General features: G+C 35.3%; 1 long non-coding RNA gene across 1 annotated transcript; it reads right to left on the bottom strand.

Annotated features, from left to right (window-relative positions):
* Positions 1 to 947: 947 nt before the first annotated feature.
* Positions 948 to 3,189, bottom strand: LOC134199246 (uncharacterized). Its single transcript, XR_009973659.1, has 2 exons — positions 2,589 to 3,189; positions 948 to 1,273 (listed from the first exon to the last, which is right to left on the bottom strand). It is a non-coding gene; the product is annotated as an uncharacterized LOC134199246 (long non-coding RNA).
* Between the last annotated feature and the right edge of the window lie 20,155 nt (positions 3,190 to 23,344).

Consider the following 23,344-nt stretch of genomic DNA (forward strand, 5'->3'; position numbering starts at 1 on the left):
TATGGGCTCCAGTAACCACTTAACATCAGGTGGGCTGTGAGCTCGTCCACGCATCTAAGCAATAAAAAAATAATAAATTGTAATCTTTAGGCAATAGAGCATTTTAGGTATAATGTAATTCCAAAATTTCCTGGGAATAAATTACGCACGGTCGTTCTTCCCCAAATTAGTATTCCCTATGTTATGTATACCAGAGACTGACATACATACTAATATAAAGGTCACGACGCATCAATCAGGAGCGCGCATCACCGCGTCAGTCAAGTAACTCCAAAGTTGAAAGCCATACAAATACAAGTCCTATGTGTAAAACCCCTAGCCACCAAAGATTAATTTAAAGAGTATTTCGCTATAAACCAACAGTGATTTAGATTTTTTCTACTTATGAAAATTTTGCTCAGTTGTATGCCAATGTAGATATGGCCATACAGATTTTTTATTTTTTATTGCTTAAGATGGGTGGACGAGCTCACAGCTCACCTGGTGTTAAGTGGTTACTGGAGCCCATAGAGATCTACAACGTAAATGCGCCACCCACCTTGAGATATAAGGTCTCAGTATAGTTACAACGGCTGCCCCACCCTTCAAACCGAAACGAATTACTGCTTCACGGCAGAAATAGGCGGGGCGGTGGTACCTACCCGCGCGGACTCACAAGACGTCCTACCACCAGTAATTTTTCTAGTCTTTTAATATAGCACATAGGAGACCGTGACAGTATCCAGCGTTTGGTTTCAGTCTGCTAATCTTGTTGCCGAAATCACTATCACTCGTTACATTCGGTCGCAGCTACATACATCGTTCATCTTTCATTTGAAAGCCCAGTTAATTCTCACATCAAGGAGCCCGTTCGTAAAAATGGCCTCGACGAGGTCGGTGAACTTTTTCTAAGAATATCATAACCATATTGCAATTCCGTGCAATTTGCTCACTCAGAAGTTTGTATCGAATTTTTATAAATTGACTTTATTTGAAATATCAATTTAATTTTGGTAAAACTCGAAGATTTAGTTACCTATTAACAGTGTTTATACCAAAGGCTATTATTTTATACTAAAAGTTGTTCAATGGTCCAATTTCGTCCGTGTCGAAGAGTTATTCACTACATATTCACAGTAGGCGACTTCGATCCTGTGGGGGATGCACTCATAAAGCAGCTGCAGAGTTTTTAAAGAGAGAGCATTTGGGCAGATGTTATCCTGCCCCTCCTGGCTAAGCCTAAGCTTACACCACCCGCTTGCTACCAGCCACCAGCAAATCTAAATCTTCTATCCTAAAAAAAGAAAATTTGGCGTCAGAAAGATTCGCTAAAAATGATTAGTTTGTTAAAATTAAATGTAATGTTTTTATAACACGCATTTTGCATAAATAGATATTCTACACCCCTCCTTGCGTCGGATGTATTATAAAAGGACCACAAAAGTTTTTGTGTTCGAATTGATATAAGCATTAGTAAAATCGTCATCCCGCATACTTTATATACTTAGATATAGTTCGAAACTAGTACGTGGAATACATTGTACTATATTTGCAAAAGACTAACAGCAATGCGGTTGCATTTATTGCGAACTTGTACTGCCAGTGTTGTTAGTTGGTACTTTTGGTATAATGCAATTATACTGTATTTAACAGTTCCTCGGTCGTAGACAGAAAGTGTCACAATATACAAGCAGCAACATATTCAAGCAAGGCATATTTATGGCTGTTCCTATTGATGTGTTAAAGCTATCTCTCTGGTTTAAAATTTGTAACCAAATACTTGTTGACATCTCATAAATATCGGTCAGTCTTCGATTTAGCGGAAATTCAGCATTCCTTTTAGCAGCACTAATAATATTATAATACCATGAGCTGGTTTGATTCTGTAGTTGAAAGGAGGTCTTCAAAACATGACATGACTATACATGACTATGTAGTTGCTATTCTGCAGTGCTTGAGTTCGTTGGATTTGTTTTGATTTTTTCTCTGTACTTATTCGTTGGTAGCCTGAGTGTAGGTGAGTAGACGGGTAGGTGAGCTCACGGGTTCAACCTGAGCGAATTTGCTAATACTACCCCTAGCTAGAGCAGTGCTTAGCAGAATCTACCACGGGATCATTTGCGCGACTCACTAAGAAGATCCGACGAGAAAATCAGTGGGTTAGGACCAGTAGGTATCGCAGGACATCATTGGTGTCTACAGTCTGACAATGAAGTCGGAGGATTACAAATGCTATTTTAGTTTACGAGATAAAAGTGAACACATGGAGTTATCAAGAAACAGCCTAAAATTATCGGTCTCTAACGTACCTACCTGGTGAAACGTAGTTACTTGAACTGTTATTATTATTTTGTTGGTATCCCTGATAGAGTCGCTGACCCTGATTTATTCTTATACGGATGGTTTTAGGTGTTAGTTGTTTTGAATGGTCTCGTTTATTGCATCGTTAATTGCATTTTGAGTAAACAGTACAAACGTGTCACGTTGTCGACCACGAGAGCATCGTCGTTTGGTTTTGTTATCTCTCTTAATGTGTATGTCTATACTACGGGTCATTAGTTACGTGATTTATATTATACTTGTATTTTTCGATTTCGATGAAGTATTACCATGAATTCTATTTGTAACCAATATGTTGTTGTTGTTGTAGTCCTAGGGTACTCCGCTGGTACATAGGGCCCTCACAAGTTGTCTCCACTTTACCCTGTCTTGCGCTTGCTCCTTGACATCTCTCCAGGTCACGGTGGCAGTCCTCATCTCATTCTCCACGGTGCGTCGCCAAGTGTGTACAGGGCGACCAGGTCTTCTTCTGCCAAGCGGTTGCCACTCAAACGCGATTAATGCTGTCAATATATTAGTAATTTATTACAAAATATTTTTAGCATCCTGCTTACTAGAGGTTTATCTGTGGATGTCAGATCATGCATAATAATCTTGTATGTTTTTCGATATTGATTTTTTTCTCATTTTAAATATTCCCTATCAAAACTTCGGTGATGCTATAAATATTATTTTGCAAGGTTTGATTTTACCTATTTTGAGTACCGAATAACTGAGTTGCTTAAAATCAATTTATTTATCCAATAATAATCCAACAACCGTTTCCAAGCTTAAAGATTAGAGAGAAAATTTATATTCCAAAATCTGAGTATTAAAACTAAAGAAAATGTTGAAAATTATTGAACTATGCGTATAGTATAAAAGTATTAAAAAAATAAGCCTTCAACCACATGTCCCAAAGTGGGTTGCGTATTCACGTTGTAACAGATATAGGACCCAACCCAGCAATCACTAAGCTGAGGAGGGCTCTGAGGGATTGTTTGAGCTGATAACCTGTTCATTCATGCCTTCGGCCTGTTCATTTCCTGTTTTGATTTTGATGTTGAAATTTTGTAAAAGGCTATAAAAATTATGAAAGACTAAAAAAATACTAAATAAAAAAGAAGATATTTAACTGCGTTGTCTTTGTCGATATATATATCTACAAATATATAATATATTTATTCTATAAAATCCTCAAACAATGACGAATAATTCGGACGACAATAATTATACAATTAAATTTTTATTTGTATTGCACCAATACTCTCTGACTAAAATGGCGGAGATACGGCCATGATGAAATCGTTAAATAATGCGAGAGTTCGATATATTGAATAAACGGTTTTTGTTTAAAACCAGAAAACTCTCATAGTAGTTGTATCGTACACAAGATTGGGTATTGAGATCTGAAAAATATTCAAATATTAAAACAACGGAATAAAAAGTCTGGTTTTCTGAATTCATTAAAAGGTTAAAAGCTTTGAAGTGCAATGATTATTTTGAATTCTATGTCCTTATGATACAACGGCGAATATATATTTATATGTTATTTAAAAATAATATTTGACGAAACTTATATTATTTATCACAATGTACCGTTGTTTTCTGAGGCCACAGTGTAAATCTTTTTCGATGTTTTTACGCTGCGATCGCGATCACGTGTAGGTTAGAAAGATATAGTAGTTCGTATCGAAATTAAACAGCGCCATCTAGATAATGTTAAGTTAAGCAAATGAAAAACAATATTGAAAAAAACTACCAAACGTAGCGAATAATATCGGTTTCACTTGAAGCCATTTGATTCATATTTGCGTTTTAAGTTATTCCAGGTAAGTCGTAGATTGCAACACAATGTTTAATGCATGTTGACCGTGTCGGCCACTCTGGCGAGATCAAATTTACATGCAACAAAATATAAGATTCGAAAACAAATTTCCAACAGTGAGACTATTCTAACCTTTATAAAATATTAAGCGTGATTTTATTCGATTTATAGCCTTGGCGAGTTTATATCTTTCGTTTGTGATATTAAAATAATGATTATGTACATATTTTGAAAATTCAGCGTTTTTTTTTATTGCTTAGATAGGTGGACGAGCTCATAGCCCACCTGGTGTTAAGTGGTTACTGGAGCCCATAGACATCTACAACGTAAATGCCGCCACCCACCTTGAGATATGAGTTCTAAAGTCTCAGTATAGTTACAACGGCTGCCCCCCCCTTCAAACCGAAATGCATTAATGCTTCACGGCAGAAATAGGCGGGGTACCTACCCACCCGTGCGGACTCACAAGAGGTCCTACCACCAGTAAATCTGGTGTGTCAGTCTGGGTGGTTCTTGGATTTGAGAAGTTTTATTTAATAAGAGATCACACGCTGATTCCACTGTAGACGGACGATTGGAAATTATCGGCTGCTACTGAATATGGTCAGGCCTGTATTAAGCCGCTCCAAACCCACAAAGGACATAGTAATTATTCACATCTTAAAGAACGTGAACACGTTCATATTTTTCGTGAATAATCAAGTTTGTGAGTTCATTTCACTCTTTTGCGTCCCACAGATGCACCACATCACAAAGCACATCCTGTTAAGATGAAAGCCCTCCTCTTGAGTATCGTGATGTTGTCTCGACAAAGTCTTATATCTAATCTTAGCTGGATTCCCGATCCTTTTAAGTCCCTATATTCCCTTAACTTGGCAGTTTTTTTTTCTTTAATATCAAATTAATATTCAGACCACTTAACTCTTATGACCCAAGAATGTCCAGAAAAGAAACAAAAAAATCTCATGAGGGTAGTTAAAAAAAAACCACATGTATCTTTTTTTTTTTTTTTAATTTATAAAATTAGCCGGATACAAGTCCATTGGCCGTCTACATATTATAATACAATAATAAAGTTAATATTTACGAAATGTCATACAGTATACAAAATTATTAAATTCCCGGTTTTTTCTCAGGTTTTCATGTTATTTTTTCAGGTCAGATTTTTTCTACAGTCGCTGTAATAAATTTATATAGGCTCGGGAAAAGTCTTTCATTGCTCAAAAGTTCTTGAACGCGGCGGGTTAAGTCCACTGACACATAAGTGTCTGACCACATGTATCTTAAAGGATACATTGCCAAGACATTAATAGATACGTTACGCTAACAATGTATCTTTATAGATACATTGCCAAATTAACTATGATTTGATTACAAAATAATTTATATAAAAAAAAAAAATTAATTAAACCGTGTTTTTAATCCACCACTTATTTAATTGACAAAAATATAACTTCTATCAGAAAAAATAAAGCAAAACAGTTTAATTTTTGAAATTTATATTGCGGAAATTGAAAAAACAATTCCTATTCGGTAATAGGCAAAGCCTCATACTACAGCGGTTTTATGCACATAATAGCAGTCTGGTCTTTGATGCATAGCTTGTATCGTCCTTTGGACCCAAATGTAGGGAAATGTTGTATCCATCATATTTCACGTCTGTAGTTGGCCTTACACTACAGGGTGCTTTTATAATTTTTTTCGATTCTGGTGGTATAGAATCAGAGTTTTTAAATGGTTGTTGTCTCCCAGGATAGAATAGCCCTTGTATAAACATAATATGACGCCGGAACTTCTTTAGGCTCAGTCGTTTTACATTATTCACGGCAATATGTCTGTGATATAAAATCCAGCTGTTAATAACGCACGCACATGTCTAAAATTTGGGAAAATATGGGTAAGTACCATCGGTGGCTTTTCATTTCAGTTCTATAAAAAGCTACCAATATATCTGCAAGGTCAACCCCGTCCATAAGCGCATTGTAGTGCTTTATTATATTGGGATAGTAGACAGCAGCTCTCTGTTTTAAGTCCTTATTGTATCGCTGTACCACTCCAACAGGCGTTTCCGAGACATAGCAGCTTGCTTGCTTGCAGAAATAGGCAGGATGGTGGTACCTACCCGTGCGGACTCACAAGCGGTCCTACCACCAGTAAAAGCTTTTTGAGGCCAGTTGTGTTATTTAATTATCTCACTTCCGATAACGCCCTAAACCATTATTGACTAGTATCAAAATAACTCCTAAAGTGTTGACCCCGTGAGTGAACACATTGAATTTTTTAATTAAGCTTTTCATAAAATGAGCCCTCAAACGCCATGTTATGGTGACGCGAGAGTAGAGGCTAGAGGCGATGGCAGTGAGAGATTACTGGAAAGTATCAGCGTTTCGTCACGGATATCGGAATTCTGGGCAGACCAAACGCGACTCTGGTTTGTTCAGTTCGAGGCTGCCGTAGAAAGTCAACGGCTGTCAGATACGGCCAAGCAAAATCTGGTGATTACGAAGCTCTCTAAAAGCGCTATCGAACAAGTGAGTGATTTATTACTTGCACCTCTGGAAACGAATAAATATGAAACCTTGAAGGAGAGGTTACTTTTTTTTTATTGCCCTTGTAGGCAGATGAGCACACGGACAAATCGCTGGTTCAGTGGTCTGACCAAGCGGAGGCCGCGTTCGCGAGATGTAAAGCTAGCCTTCAAAACGCAACGAGGTTAAGTTACCCACTTGTGAATACAGAGCTAGCGATTATAACTGACGCGTCGTATAAGTGTATTGGTGGCGTATTACAAATAAAAGTAGGTACACAATGGAGCCCTTTAGGTTATTTTTCTAAGAAGCTCAGCGATGTTCAATTAATAGGGAGCTTTTAGGCATTTACTTATAAGTGCAGCATTTCAGACACATGATAGAAAGTAGACCTGTTGTAATTTACACCGACCATAAATCGTTAATATACCTATTTTAAAAAAACCTAGTGACAAGGAGACGCCTAGACGTATTAGGCAGCTCATGTATATTAGTGAATTTACGACTAACATTCAGTACATTAATGGAAACGATAATATTGTAGCCCATGCTTTATCACGTGTAGAGACCATAGTGTGCCCGACAACGCTTGAATTCTTGGAACTCGCAGTGGCACAGCAAGCTGACACCGAGTTGACGACATTGCTAGCCAAAATAAACGAGCGATTGAGATTTAAACAAATTATTTCGCCCGATTGTCGTCATGAAGTTTGTTGTGAAGTCTTAACTAATGTTATTAGGCCGTAGGTATGTACCTGAGAGTTTTAGGAAAAGAGCATTTCACGCAATTCACGATCTAGCTCATCCTGGCATTCGCACAACTAGGAATTTAGTTTCAGCAAAGTATTTCTGTCCAGGTAGGAATGCAGACGTAAAAAAATGGGCTAAAACCTGTACACAATGCCAAATGTCAAAAGTAATGCGCCATACTGTATCAGATTTAGGAAGGTTTGAAGCTAGTGACAGGTTTGAACATATTCATGTAGATTTAGTAGGCCCATTGCCTACTTCAGCTGACGGTTACAGACGGTTACATTGCTTCACGGTAATCGATAGAGTAACTGGTTGGACGGAAGTTTTTACAATAAAAGGTATGTATGCACAAACGGTAGCTAAGACACTCTATGAGGGCTGGATTACACGATATGGCTGTCCTGTTAGGATAACGATCGATCAGGGCAGGCAGTTTAAAAGCAGTTTTCAGAAATATTCAGGTATGAACAAATTGAGAACGACGGCTTATCACCCTCAGGCAAATGGTGCAGTCGAGAGATTCCATCGTGTATTAAAGACAGCTCTAATGACACGTGAAGACAAAGGCATATGGGTAGAAGAGTTACCCACAGTTTTATTTGGTCTAAGGGCAACACCACGTTGATACTGGTGTTTGTGCCGTAGAACTGACTTTCGGAAAAACCCTAAGGCTACCTGGAGATTTTTACGAAGGCTCTAACATTGCAATCAGCGATTCAAATGAATATGTAGTTCATGTTAGGGACGCGATTAAGAAGTTCACACCAAAATCGTCACAACAACGTGATTCACGTAAAATCTTTGTTCACGCGGATTTGCGTACACGCTGTCATGTTTTGGACGTTTTGATTTGGTGAGAAAAGATTTACAGCCTTCGTATGAGGGCCCGTACAATGTGATTGACAGAAAAGACAAGTATTTTTTGATAAAAATGGCTGATAAAAACGTGAATGTATCGATTGATAGATTGAAGCCAGCCTACATGCTTAATGAAGGTGCCATTCCACAAAATCAGGAAAAAGATTGTACAATATCCACTAACCCCAGTGCTAACAATAATTTAAGAGATGATAGTACTAACATTTATTATAAGCCTAACACGTTTACACGTAGTGGTACACTCGTTAAGGGAACAGTTAAAGGGGAATGCCCACTCTCCATAGTATGCTGGGCCCAAAAATGGACAGCAAATATTACTATAAAATGGACTGTTTCAAATTCTTAAATTTATTGGATATCAAAAAAATATACTGAAATTGATAATATAAAAAAAAAAACCTTATATGGTTAATTTTCTTTATAAATAAGTGAAACGTTATTGATCGGTATCCATAATCAAATGTTGCTGTGATCCTTAACTCCTGAGCCAAAGTCGTCGTTGAAGGGAGGATAAAATCCATAAAACAAAGTCAGTAAAATAAATCAAAGAAAAATCAAAACACATTTTGAACGTAAGCACAAGCGGCAAGCGAAGTGTCAGTCAGTCAGTTTTTTTTTTAAGGGATTTTATGACCTGGTAACTGAGACCTTTAAGTCATGTCCTATTTTAATTTATATATTTATATTTTTATGAAAAATGATATTATGAAGTGAAATGATATGAAGATGATTAATTTGAGACATTAATCAATTGGGATGAAATTAAATGAAATGAAATGAGATGAAATATAATCTCAGTAAAATTGTGGTCATTTACTAAGATTTTTTTAGTGGAATTTTTGGAGGATCCCGAGAAGTTACGTCCAGCGGCTTTGTTTCATTTTCCCACATTTGTGCACTTTCACAGATATTAAACAGTAAATAAACCACCATTATTACACATTTAAACCCGAAGAAACACTAAATAGACAAAATAAAACAAATCACACAACTTCACTCCTCGCGTTCCCGCCAAAAAGTCTCAGTCAGTCAGATTAAATTCAGTGTTGTCAGTATAACGAAAAATAATTACATTAAATCGATATATCGTTTTTTTTTTAAATAACCGATATTTGAACTATTTTTCTTAATCTTTTTTTACGAGTACACAATATTTTTTATTTTTTCGTTTTTGTTGTATTTAAATAACAATACCAGTAAAGTCCAATGGGTATGGCTTTGATGTTATTTTATGTGCTTATAATCGATTAAAATCTATTGATTAAAGATAATACTTAAAATGTTTTATTTATATATTTTATTTATATACTTAAAATATTTAGTTAATACATAAAAGGTTTTGATGCGGGCAATATTATTCCCGCAAAAATAAAAAAAATTGTTTTTCAATAGAGTTACTTTTTTTGAACTTATTGTAAACTGTAGTGGCGCTCATGTGGAAGAACGTAAATGCATATTTATTTATGCCAAAATTGCACTGAGTATTTTTAATTTTTTATTTTTTATTGCCTAGACTTTATGTGTGGACGAGCTCACAGCCCACCTGGTGTTAAGTGGTTACTGGAACCCATAGACATCTACAACGTAAGTGCGCCACACACCTTGAGATATAAGTTCTAAGGTCTCAGTATAGTTACAACGGCTGCCCCACCCTTCAAACCGAAACGCATTACTGCTTCACGGCAGAAATAGGCGGGGCGGTGGTACCTACCCGTACGGACTCACAAGAGGTGCTACCACCAGTAATTACGCAAATTATAATTTTGCGGGTTTTGATTTTTATTAAACGATGTTATTCCTTCACCGTGGAAGTCAATCGTGAACATTTTTGTTAAGTACGTATTTCATTAGAAAAATTGGTACCCGCCTGCGGGATTCGATCACCGTTGCATCGCTCGATACGAATGCACCGGACGTCTTATCCTTTAGGCCACGAAGATTTACAAAATCTAATCTTTCTCTAATCTATTGTCCACTTTGGGCCTGAAATGGGCATTCCCCTTTCAGTAAGTCATGTAATAATAGTTAAAAGTTCATACAGGTTCGATTCCTAAAGTGCTATAAAAATATAGACACAGATGTTAATTTGTTTTATTTTTATTTTATTTTTTGTAATTTTACTCAATTGATAGATACTTCTTATATTTTGTTTTTTGTAGGAGGGGTGGGTTACTGTAGACCAGTGTCGATAATTTTTAAAACCAAAAAAAATAATAGTAGGATGAAACCCGTTAGAAAAGGAGGGAGGGATTATAAAAATGAAAGGATAAATAATTTACGGGCGATCTGAGGTCGGGAAGGGTATGGGGGGGGGTTTAGGGTAAAAAACGGTTTTTCTCGATTTCCGGCAAAACTAAAAGTCCTATGGAAAAAAGTCACACGGCAAAGTTGTAGGTAATAAAAAGATCTAGCACTTTTTTATTTACACTTTTTTCACATAGCTTCAAAATTTATGTGAAAAATTCAACAAACCAAGTTTTTGGTTTTTTATTTTTATCTTTTTAAAAAAAAAAAACTTTTTTCACGAAATTTGGTGAAAATTTACCTTTTTATGTCCCAAATACGCTGTAATTTATTTGATTAGAAATATTTATTTTTTCACTATATTTTGAATTAATATCGAAAAAGCACCCTAATTTTCAATCGAAAATTCACCCGTCAAAATATCAGCTTTTTTCAAAAAGTTGGTATGTTTTCTGTTCGTTGAAATCTCTACTTTCCGATGGTGAAAAAATATATATATGTTACTGTAGTAAATCTTCTCAGAAAAAGCAAAAAATCAAAAAAAACTCGAATTCGAATATATTTTTTTCATTATTATATACAATTTTTATTTTAAAATTTACACTTTAATTACTCGAAAAAGATAAGATTACATGTTACATTGATTAAAAAAAATTGCAAATCAAAATATACTACTATAATTAACAAACAAATTAGTTAATAAAATTCATATTTAATAAGACATCTACAATATTTGGAGAAAGTTGTCGAATCTTTTTTAAATTATATGCGTAGATGCCTATTTATAACTATTTTTAGATAACTACAAGTATATATATGTAACCTCTATACGATTAATCCTTAAAGAGGTTAATATGTTATTTATATCATTCTTCTATAGATGTCATAAATAGAATTTCGATTATTAAAAAACATTAGAACATTAGACATATAAAGAGCATTTTTGCAATATTAAAATATAAAAAGATATAAAAATAATGGTGAAGCAATAGCTTTAAATGTTGTTTCTCTTTATAAGAGCAACTCAATTGCTATAGTTTTACAAAGTTAAACTGTATTTTGATATCAATAAATAAATACATTATAAAACAACATTTCTACAGCTAGTTACCAAGAAAAATGGATAAATTGAAATTCGAGTTCATGGTTAAAGTCAGTGAAGATGTAAAAACAAATACTATTTGTATAACGACAATCACGGATTTCGATGGCCGCACCTTTACGATCCCAGATAAGTTACAACCTGTAAAATTACATGATAAAATAGTACAGACCGAAATCTTTCAGAAAGTAAAGGCTACATTACAAAAACGGCATGAGAAAAGACAGGTGTGGATATCCATGAACCCACAGATGAAGGCTGTTTATTGTGATGAAGATGGAAATAAGCAATTTATGGGATACCTATTGGAGGAACAAACAAAACCACAAACTTCCACAACCGGAATTTCGGAAGAATCTCTAGCAAGAATTATAGAAAAAGTTTCTGTAATAAAAAAAGATTCGTCAAAATCATTTAATACAGGGAGAATGGCAGAAAAATTTGTCATAGAAAAATTCAACAGCAAGATTACTAATGTGTCCCAGTGGATGACTACCTTTGAAGCAGAATGTGCCCGTATAGGAATAGAAGAAGATGAAAAAAAAATTGAAATCTTTAGGTTATTTATAGAGGGTTCTTGTTTAGATTGGTATAGTTCCATGCTTATAAAGCATACAATAAATTCGGAATGGGTAACGTGGAAAAATAATTTTTGTGGAACATATGCGGATAAGAGTTGGTCTCCAATCAGGTATGCGATGTTATTTAAATACAGGCAGGGTTCATTACTGGAGTATGCGGTAAAGAAAGAGAGATTACTATTAGAGATAAATAAGTCCATAGATAAACTCACTCTAATTGATCTGATTGCCACGGGATTACCAAATTTTATTGCAGATAAGATTGATAGGAATAGTTTAAAGGAAACTGAAGACTTATTTAATAATTTAAGAAGCTTAGAACATAGGGTAAAGAAAAAAACGTTTGATAAAATGATAAGTATTCCCGAAGGTAAGCTTATAGAGAATAATATAAAGCCCTTAGTTAGTCCGTGTAAAATTTGTGAAAAGCAGAATAAAGGGATACGTTACCACCCTGAATCCAAATGTTGGTTCAAAGTTAAAAATGATGATAGCCCAAAAAAAGCTCAAATAAGGAGTGTTAACAATTCTGAATTAGAGATGGAATTAAAAGAAATTGATCCAAAAAACTAATAACGCCGCCATTAATAAAAATTAAATTACGAATAAATGACACTTTGGAAATATCCGGAATCTATGATTCAGGATCTAATGTGTCCATAATAAATTCAAGGTTGTTATCTTTAAAAAAAATACCTACTTATGATAACACTGCAGGTTTAAAAACAATTAATGGCGTAAAAAAATCTATAGGAATAGTTAATTTAAAAATAAAAATTTTCGACATTGAGAAACATGTCAATATTTTTGTTATAGACGACGACAACTTCGACTATGATTTCCTAGTTGGGTTAGACTGTATACAAAATTTTCATCTAACTCAAAATGAGAATTTAAATATCACACAAAATGTCCTCAGCAATAATAATAAAGACTACATAAAAAATAAAGAAAAACAACCTATAAGCACTAAAGAAATTCCTGGCAGTTCAGGTAGTGACATAGGAAATAAACAAGAAAAAATGAATAATGAGTATAAAATAAATTTTAATGAAAATATGCTAATCAATAATTTTGAAATTTCAGTAAATAATTTAGATGATAAAAAAAGATCTGTTATTGATAAATTGATATGCAAATATAATTCAGTCTTCGCGAAAGACAAATATGATATAGGTACTGTAAAAGGTTATGAAGCCCATATTGATTTGTTGGTAGATAAATACTGTAGCAAAAGACCGTACAGGTGCTCTATCGAAGATATGAAAGAAATTGAACACCAAGTATCGAACTTACTAAAACATAATTTAATTGAGGAATCATATAGCCCGTTTGCCGCTCCGATAACACTAGCATTTAAAAAAGAAGAAGGAAGGAGATCAAGGCTTTGTATAGATTTTCGTGAATTAAATAAAATTATAGTTCCCCAATCGCAACCATTCCCACTTATCGAAGATTTAATGGTAAAAACAAGGAAATGCAAATTTTATTCAACATTTGACATAAATTCAGCGTTCTGGTCCATACCTCTTAAAATTGAAGATAGACACAAAACTGCATTTGTGACCCAAGAGGCACATTATCAATGGACATGTTTGCCTTTTGGTTTAAAAACTTCTCCCGCTATTTTTCAACGAATTTTAAGTAGCATTATAAGAAAGCATAAACTGTCTGATTTTACTGTAAATTACATCGATGATATTTTAATTTTTTCAGAAACATTCGAAAAACACATTGACCACATATCTCAGTTATTGGAAGCAATTTTAAAAGAAGGCTTTAAATTAAAATTCACGAAATGTAGCTTTGCACAGGACTCTGTAAAATATCTAGGGCACATAATAAAAAACAATACTGTCACTCCATTAAAAGATAATTTGATTGCCATAAAAGAATTTCCAATCCCAAAAACACAAAAAAACGTCCGACAATTTTTAGGAAAAATTAATTTCTATGGAAAATATGTGGCAAACATTTCTATTATACTGGATCCTTTACATAATTTATTAAGAAAAGGCGAGAAATTCGTTTGGTCCGATAAATGTCAAGAATCCTTTGACACTATAAAGAAACTACTTTGCTCTAAACCCATTCTAGCCATCTTTGATCCAGACTTGCCAATACATATTTATACGGACGCTAGCATACAAGGTATTGGTGCGATTTTAAAACAAATTCAACCCAACGGTGATGAAAAACCTTGTGCATATTTTTCAAAAAAATTAAATGACTCGCAAAAAAAGAAAAAAGCCATTTATCTTGAGTGTTTAGCAATAAAAGAGGCGGTAAAATACTGGCAACATTGGCTTATAGGAAAAACATTCACAGTTTTTTCAGATCACAAACCTTTAGAAAAAATGAATATTAAAGCCAGAACGGACGAAGAACTGGGAGATTTAACGTATTATTTGTCGCAATTCAATTTTAAAATAATATATTCTCCGGGCAAATATAATATAGAGGCAGATACTTTAAGCAGAAACCCTGTGTTAGAATCGTATGAAAATCAAGATAGTAGTTTAAAAGTAGTGAATTTTATTAAATTAGAAGACATACGGAATGATCAAGATAAAAATGAAGATATAAAACAAAATATAAATAAACATATTTTCAAACATAATATCTATTATAGAAAGATAGGAAAAAACGAAAAGATTGTACTAACTGAGGAGTTTAGTAAAAAAATTATAAAACATGTACATCACTACTATTGTCACATAGGAAGACGACAAATGGAAAATAAGATTAAACCCTTTTATCAAGCAAAAAATTTATTGGATAATATTAAAAAAGTGTGCGAAAATTGTGCTGTCTGTATAAAAAATAAATCTAGAGGACAACACAAGTTTGGACTAATGTCTCACTTAGGTCCGGCGACCTCTCCATTCGAAATAGTGTCTATAGACACTATAGGGGGATTTGGGGGTTCTCGTTCAACCAAAACATATTTACATCTGCTTGTAGACCACTTTACTCGTTACGCCTATATTCTAACATCCAAAACACAGAGTGCGCATGATTTTATAAAACTTGTCCAAAAAGTAACATCTGATTATAAAATTGACTTGATTCTATCAGACCAATATCCAGGCATTAACTCCAAAGACTTCAAATTTTTTTTAGAAAAAGAAGGTATTCCTATAGTTTTCACTGCAGTAAATGCGCCATTTTCAAATGGATTAAACGAAAGGTTAAACCAAACGTTAGTTAACAAAATTCGTTGCAAGGTTAATGAAAGAAGGGACAAAATTGCTTGGACAACTATTGCTCACGAATGCACGGAAAGATATAACGAAACTGAACATAGCGTAACAGGGTTCTCTCCAAAATATTTACTGCAGGGAAAAAATGTTGATATTCTACCAGATGAACTGAAACAGAATATAACAGATAGTCATATATTGCGAGACAGAAAAATTGCTTTAGAAAATAGTATAAAATCTCATAATTATAATAAAGAAAGGTTTGATAAAAACAGAAAACATTATGAACTAAAAGTTGGTGATTTGGTATTTGTTGAAAACGGAAACCGATTAAACCGAAAAAAACTAGATGAATTGAAAATAGGACCTTATCAAATTGTAGACAAAATATCCAACACAATTTATAAAGTAAACACAGGTCATAGAAAGTCTGAGTCAAATCTCTTTCATATTACCAAACTTATTCCAGTAATGGAGTAGTATATTAAATAAGACTTTACAATTTTAAGGGGGGGAGATGTAACCTCTATACGATTAATCCTTAAAGAGGTTAATATGTTATTTATATCATTATTCTATAGATGTCATAAATAGAATTTCGATTATTAAAAAACATTAGAACATTAGACATATAAAGAGCATTTTTGCAATATTAAAATATAAAAAGATATAAAAATAATGGTGAAGCAATAGCTCTAAATGTTGTTTCTCTTTATAAGAGCAACTCAATTGCTATAGTTTTACAAAGTTAAACTGTATTTTGATATCAATAAATAAATACATTATATATATACTTAAGTAACCTACGAAAATTTTTAGCCCATCATAAGGTATTTGAAATATATGAAATATACATGAAAATTGGCCAAAATTAGTTATTAAAAATATATTTACGATATATATTTTATATATATTTTTTATAGATCTCCTTCTCGACCTCAGATCGCCCGTAAATTATTTTTCCTTCCATTTTTATAATATTGTCCACTTTTTCTAATGGGTTTCATCCTACTATTATTTTTTTCACTTTTTATTATTAGGGACAGCTGGTTATGTAAACAAATTTGTTCGTATACATAACATGCGGCTGCGCCGCAAACTCCGTTACTTTTTAAGTTCAGTCGCGAATAAACGCTCCGATTAACCAGTTGTGTTATTTATTAATCTCACTTCCGATAACGCCCTGAACCATTATTGACCAGTATCAAAATAACTCCTAAAAAGTAAGCAACTGAACTCGCTGGATCCGGAATAGTTTACCAAAGTGACAAGACGACTTTGCCCCAAAGCTCAAACTCATCTCTTCTGGTGAAAATGTGTGATATCTGAAGGTGTCTTCACCACCATATATGACAAAATCGTAAATTAAGCCGGAAACTTCCGCTCTAACAAATATTATGTCACCCCAATCGCAAGGCTTGTATTTTATGTACTTTTTCCAACTACCGGCTTTTTGTGCCCTACACACGTTAGGGTGAAGCTGAAATAGCCTCTCGAGGCTATCAGCATAAGTAGGAAAAATATATTTATATGGCACCATCATTTCATCAATACTAAGTCTGGTTTCATGAGGAACTTTCGAAAAATTGGCACGTACTTTTTTAATCAGGGGCCTAACTTTAAAATATCGATCACCGTCATTAAGCAAATTGTCGTTGAAGTGAACGTACCATCGTATCTGTTGAAAATTGTTGAGCAAATATCAATTCACGAGACCAATAGTCAGCATAGGCCGGTAGCATATTCAAGATTCCCATGATCAAATTAATTGCGATAAATAATTTGATATCTTGTTTTGAAAAATTAAGAGGGCGACCTATTGTTTGAGTTGAATATAAATTACTTTGTGGTGAATATCATCATCAAATAATAATGATAATGACAGTATTCTAGTGGTGTTTTGATTTTTTCTATAGGTGTATGATTATATTTCTATTTATTATATCTTTATCTATCTTCATCTATCTTCATCTATCTCTATTTCTATCTTTTCTATTTAAATAACTGATTATCATCTATTTCGGCATTATGTTCAAATACTTTCTTCAATGCTAATTCAATTACCTTCTCTGTCTTACAGATAGTTTCGACCGTTTTGAGCGTGTATTTTTTATATTCGATGGCGATGGCGAGGCTGCTACTATTGCTGGGCATGACTCAGGTGTTTCAGGCACTATTTGGTTAAATCTAGGCCTTTTATTTTGAACAGCATTGACTATGGCGGTTGGTGACGGGGGTATAACCGAGTCAAGAGAATCGTGAGTCGAAGACAGGACAGCAGCAAGGACAGATTTTCAGTAGCTGGTTTCATTGGTACTGGATGCCAGGAAGCAATAATTTGGGGCATGTCGTGTTTGTTTTCATCGTCAGAAAGTAATTGAATATTTTCAAAAGAAGAATGAAGCGAAGGATCCGGTAAAGATTCAGTACGGTCACGTTTTTGAAAATTAAAATCCTCAACTTCACTACTAGAATCCGAACTTTCTTCATCATATATGATGATTGATTGTGTTTAAGCACCAATGCGAGTATTTTGCTAGCTCTTGAAAGCATGTGTACCTATAATCAATAGAAAATAAGCTAAACATGTATAAGCATATGAACAGTTAATAGGCTTGGCAGTGTGCACGATGAGATACATCCATTAAAAAAGTCAAATGAAGCATCAACTACAATAATAGAAAGCCCAAAGTAATTACTCACTACATAATATAAAACAAAGTCGCTTTCTCTGTCCCTATATCTGTCTGTCCCTGTGTATGCTTCAATCTTTAAAACTACGCAACGGATTTTGATGCGATTTTTTTTTAATAGATACAGTGATTGAAGAGGAAGGTTTATACGTATAACAACATCCATTAAATAGTGGAGAAATTAATAATAAATTACAGTATCCGAAGCGAAACGAGGGTGGGTCGCTAGTATACTTATAATTTATAATTTTACGCACCCATTCACAAAATATGTAAAAACAAAAATATTTTCATAATTTTTCTTACCTTATTGCGTGGCAACATTGCGGAAATTGAAATAAAGTGAAGTTTAACAACTAATCAGTCTGGCCAACAGAAAAAAATAAATGTGCTTTCGAAAACTAAGAAATTACGTAAACACCCATATAAAAAATATTAAGTGTGCGTTAAAAAATAATGGCACTAGATTTTTTTTATTCTGATGTATCTCCACAGACACATTGTGAAGAAAAGAGCGTCATTCTCCGGTTACCGTCGAAACAGTTATTCTTTTTCCCAGTTATGTTACACATTAACTTCTGAATCGTCACCGCCTCTAATTACAACTCTGATCCGGTTCACTCAGCAGGCAGCCGTCGACATCCGGCACGACCTGATTGGTCTACCTAATCAACTCTAGGTGTTTGACGCTTCCGTTTTTAATAATAAAAGCAGTCAAAGCACAGGTCACGGAACTAATCGAGCTCGTAGAAGAGTTCGCCATGAGATTCAGACAAAAACAGCAGCTTGCTTTTTTCGCCGGTTCTTCTCAGCGGATCGCAATTCAGATACGGTGTTAGATGCATTCTCGAAACAGCTACCGATGAGAGTTAGAACTTTTTGTTTCGGCCCAGTGCGGAACCGCCTCCGAGGTCACCGCGCCTAGGTGGTACGCGCGGTATGTGGAACTGGACCGTTGGCAAATGTTGGGTGAAAATTGCTGGCACAAACGATGGAATTTAGGGCCCTACTTACCCTCCGGAGATCAGAGCCCGGGCGACCTAAGGGAATTACTGCGGTCAACACTAAAACCGAGATTCATTCGCGAAGCAGCTGCTCTTGAGTTGTTAAGTTTCCGTCGGAAGCGCTCGGACAGTTGTTAGAAAATTCCTTCCCTCCTGGCTGAGCTTTTAGCGCGCTAGAGTAAACAGTCGGACTTCCTTCCCCTTTTTTTTAAACCTGAGCTTAAAAGCTGAAACGATCTACGGATCAACAACAATTCAGCTTAGTAATAAAAAAGGTTAGTAGGTTCCGAGCATCCGTGAATTTTTAACAGTACCAGCAAAAATATACCTACCTACAATAGGAAGAAGAACTGTGAGAACCATAATTTCAAATTCTGGAATTGAACATTTTCAATTAATGGATTTGCGTTGTCTTTAGCAGAAGTACTGTTTCCATTTTTTGACTGGGCTTAAAAAATAACAGTTGTTATATTAAAATGCTTTCGGACGGCCTTGTTTGGATTGTCGATAATTAAATGAATTCACGGACTGTCTAGTCTCCGGGTCTACGAAGACACTTTGGTTCATTCCATTGGTCGATGACGTTTGTGTTAATAATCTAAGTTACGCGGACGACATGGTGTTGCTGAGTGCGTTGGTCTGCGGTCTCCGAGAGCTTATACGTGTCTGTGAGGAATATGCCGGTGGTCACGGTCTGAGATACAATACTAGTAAAAGCCAGTTTATGGCATTTGAAGGCGGTAGTGCTAAATGTCCTCATCTGTATACCATCTGTATTCTTGAACGGTACTCCTCTAGTTAGGGTTTATGAATTTACATATTTGGGACATATAGTAACTGCCGACCTTAGCGATATTAAGGATTTTTTATTTATTTATTTATTTATGTACACACAGAAAACAAGACACAGTACAGAGTAATAGGAAAATTATGTACAAAGGCACTGCTTATTTCTTTGAGAAATCTCTTCCAGCAGACCTGCGAGAGGATAATGAGAATAATAATAAAAAGTGATAAGTGTGTGTAGAACAAATAACACATAACTAAAATAACAAATACAACATGAGAATTATAGCACATACACATAGCAAATATTAAAAGTAACACAGTAACACTCGTATATGCGAAGAGTATAGAACCATGATCATTCGGTTGATGAGAGATAAAATTGTTTGACCTTGTATTTAAAAACAGAAACAGACTTGCAAACTCGGATGTCAGCCGGCAACGAATTCCACAATCTGACCGCGTGCACAGTAAAGGAGTGAGAATAGAAATTGGTTTTGTGGGAAGGGAATAACAAAACAGAACGTTGGTTGGACCTACAGGGAGCATCAGGAGAACGAATGAAAGAGAATCGCTCACGTAAATATAAGGGAGAAGTGGGTTTATGTAGGATATTGAATAGGAGACATAATATTCGAGTATTCCTACGAAGGCGTATAGGGAGCCATTTAAGTTCTTTGCGAAAATGAGAAACATGATCGAATTTTCTGAGATTGTATATAAAACGGATACATAGATTTTGCATCCTCTCAAGCTTGTTTGAGAGCTCCTCAGTGGCATCCAAGTAGCAGGCATCGGCGTAATCAATTATGGGTAGAATGAGAGCTTGGACGAGAGATATTTTTGTATGCTGAGGTAAGAAGCCCTGCAGACATCTCAACGAGTGCAAGGCAAAGTGCACCTTCCTACTAATCTCTACTACTAAAAGGATATTGAGCGGGAGCGGAGAGCGTTGTCGGTACGGGCGAATATGTTGGCTCGCAGGTTTGCGCGGAGTTCAGACGGGGTAAAGATAACTCTCTTTCGAGCGTACTGCACCTCTATGTACACCTGTGCTCTGTGGGCTGACTATACGCAACGTGCATGCAGCGCGATCCGCGTCCAGCTCAATAATGCTTTCAGGGCTGTGTTGGGGCTGCCCCGGTTTTGTAGCGCCTCGGGTATGTTCGCAGTGGCTCGTACGGATTGCTTTCATGCGACCATACGCAAGCGGTGCTCATCCTTTGTACGCAGAGTGCGGGCCAGCTCCAACACGGTCCTGGCTATGATTGCAAACAGACTGGACTGCCCCTATATAAAACACTGTTGTAATAAGCATCTGTCTCTTATTAATCTAACATAGTGACTGGTATGGTGGCGGTTACTCAGTTAACATTATTTCATTATTTATTGTATTAGTTCTTTTATTAATTTTAATTTTATATTAGTTGTTGACAATTCTAATTTTAATAATTTTTTATTTAGTTACATTTTTGTTTCTTTTTGTTTTTAGTCATTCTGATACATTGTAATTTTAATTTTATTGTATTTTGATTTAGATGTTATGTAATTGTATGTGACATTTTATGGGCTTAAGTTGCCTGAAATAAACGCATTTCATTCATTCATTCATTCTTGGAAGTGAGTGCTCTTGATAAAATTTTTGAGATGAACCCATCATCTCTTTTAACTTCTTAGTTCCATCAAATTAATCTGCGCCATGAATGGTCAAGTGAAGGAGAAATCTTTCTTATGGGAAGTTCAATAAAAATATTGTACACTGCTTTAATTTTAAAGGCGAAAATATTATTGTTGAATAAATACCCAAAATCGCGCTTAACACAATCAGAATAGCGTCAGAATTTTATGTGAAATGTAAGTGTGAATAAAGTAGGTTGAGAGGAAGTAGTAAAATATGATAGTTAAAATAATAATACTAGAAAGGTTTCAATTAATTATGTGAAATGCTACGATTAGATACTTACCTGCAGTTTTTTTAAAGCAATGGAAACCAAACAGCAACTCAATTTGTTTTGATGTTTCTTTTCAAATCCAAATATTTGGCTATGCCAACACCATCTTAAAATCGCTCGATTTAACGAACACTTCTATTCAATCTGTTACAGTGTAACATAACGATGTTTTTAATAAAAGCGATGTAACTACATGTTATTTTTTTCCCTTTCCTATTCGTTGGTAGACTAAGGGGCTGATCTAGCTTCTCGCGGAGGTAGGAAGTGAGCTCACGGGCTCACGGGCTCACGGGTTTGAGAGTTTTGAGTGAAACTTTTTCAAATGGTACCTATGAGGTTCTTCTTTTAAAAAATGTGCAACATGCGATTATCGACTTTCAGATGGTTTTTTTTCACTGAGAAGATTCGGCGAGAAAATTAGTGGGCTCAGTGTCTATGGGTTAGTTCGCTCGTCGAACCCTTCGTTGTGATCGACGAGTTCCACGAGGATAGTGATTGGTGCTTGAAGAGCCTAAAAGAACCGAGAGTGGATCCGAAGGTTCCGACAACACATGTTTCTGGCGACGACTGCATTGTGTTGCCCCGCCGCCGCGCCGCTTGGATCGGATACATAATTAGCGGTGGCCACGATAAGAGGGTTATCGTGGTCACCGCGACTCTGGCGTCACTATGTCGAAGTAGTGTTCTGATGGTACCTTTAGATATTTAAGTATCGGCCCTAATTTTAGATCGTCGTGAAATAACATTCCTTACGTATCGCGGTGCTCCGACGGCTATCCAGCAGAAACGGAATTCGATGACCTGGAGAGAGTTTGTGTACATGCGCGGTACGTGAGCAAACACTACACTTGAATAGGTAATGACAAAATTAAAATAATAAGTAGTAGGAAGTAATCTAAAGATATTATTACTGTGAGCGAATGACGAGGATGTAATGGTAGTAATTTCAAATTGCTAAGGTAATATTATAATATAATTGTATTTCTGATTCAAATTTGCTTAATTAAAGTCTTTAGAAATAAAGCCCGAAACGACGAAACCCAGCATCGTATTTGAAAGGCTAGAAATAATAAAACGCTTTTTTTTATTGCTTAGTTGGATGGACTAGCTCACAGCCCACCTGGTGTTAAGTGGTTACTGGAGCCCATAGACATCGTAATGCGCCACCCACCTCGAGATGTAAGTTCTAAGATCTCAGTATAGTTACAACGGCTACCCCACCCTTCGAACCGAAACGCATTACTGCTTCACGGCGGAAATAGGCGGGGTGGTGGTACTTACCCGTGCGGACTCCCAAGAGGTCCTACCACCAGTGAAATAATAAACGCGATGTTAAACCATAGCTTAGTTCCATTAAGAGACGGCCTTGCAATACAGATAACAGGATATTCCGTAACAAATATATTCATTGCTCAAAAACTATATGTTCCATCAATGAAATTATCATCTACCATAAACTAGGTAATGTTGTTCCTTGGGAACCATTATAGGCA

The sequence above is a fragment of the Bombyx mori genome, chromosome 8, assembly GCF_030269925.1.
Source record: "Bombyx mori chromosome 8, ASM3026992v2".
Lineage (NCBI taxonomy): Eukaryota > Metazoa > Arthropoda > Insecta > Lepidoptera > Bombycidae > Bombyx > Bombyx mori.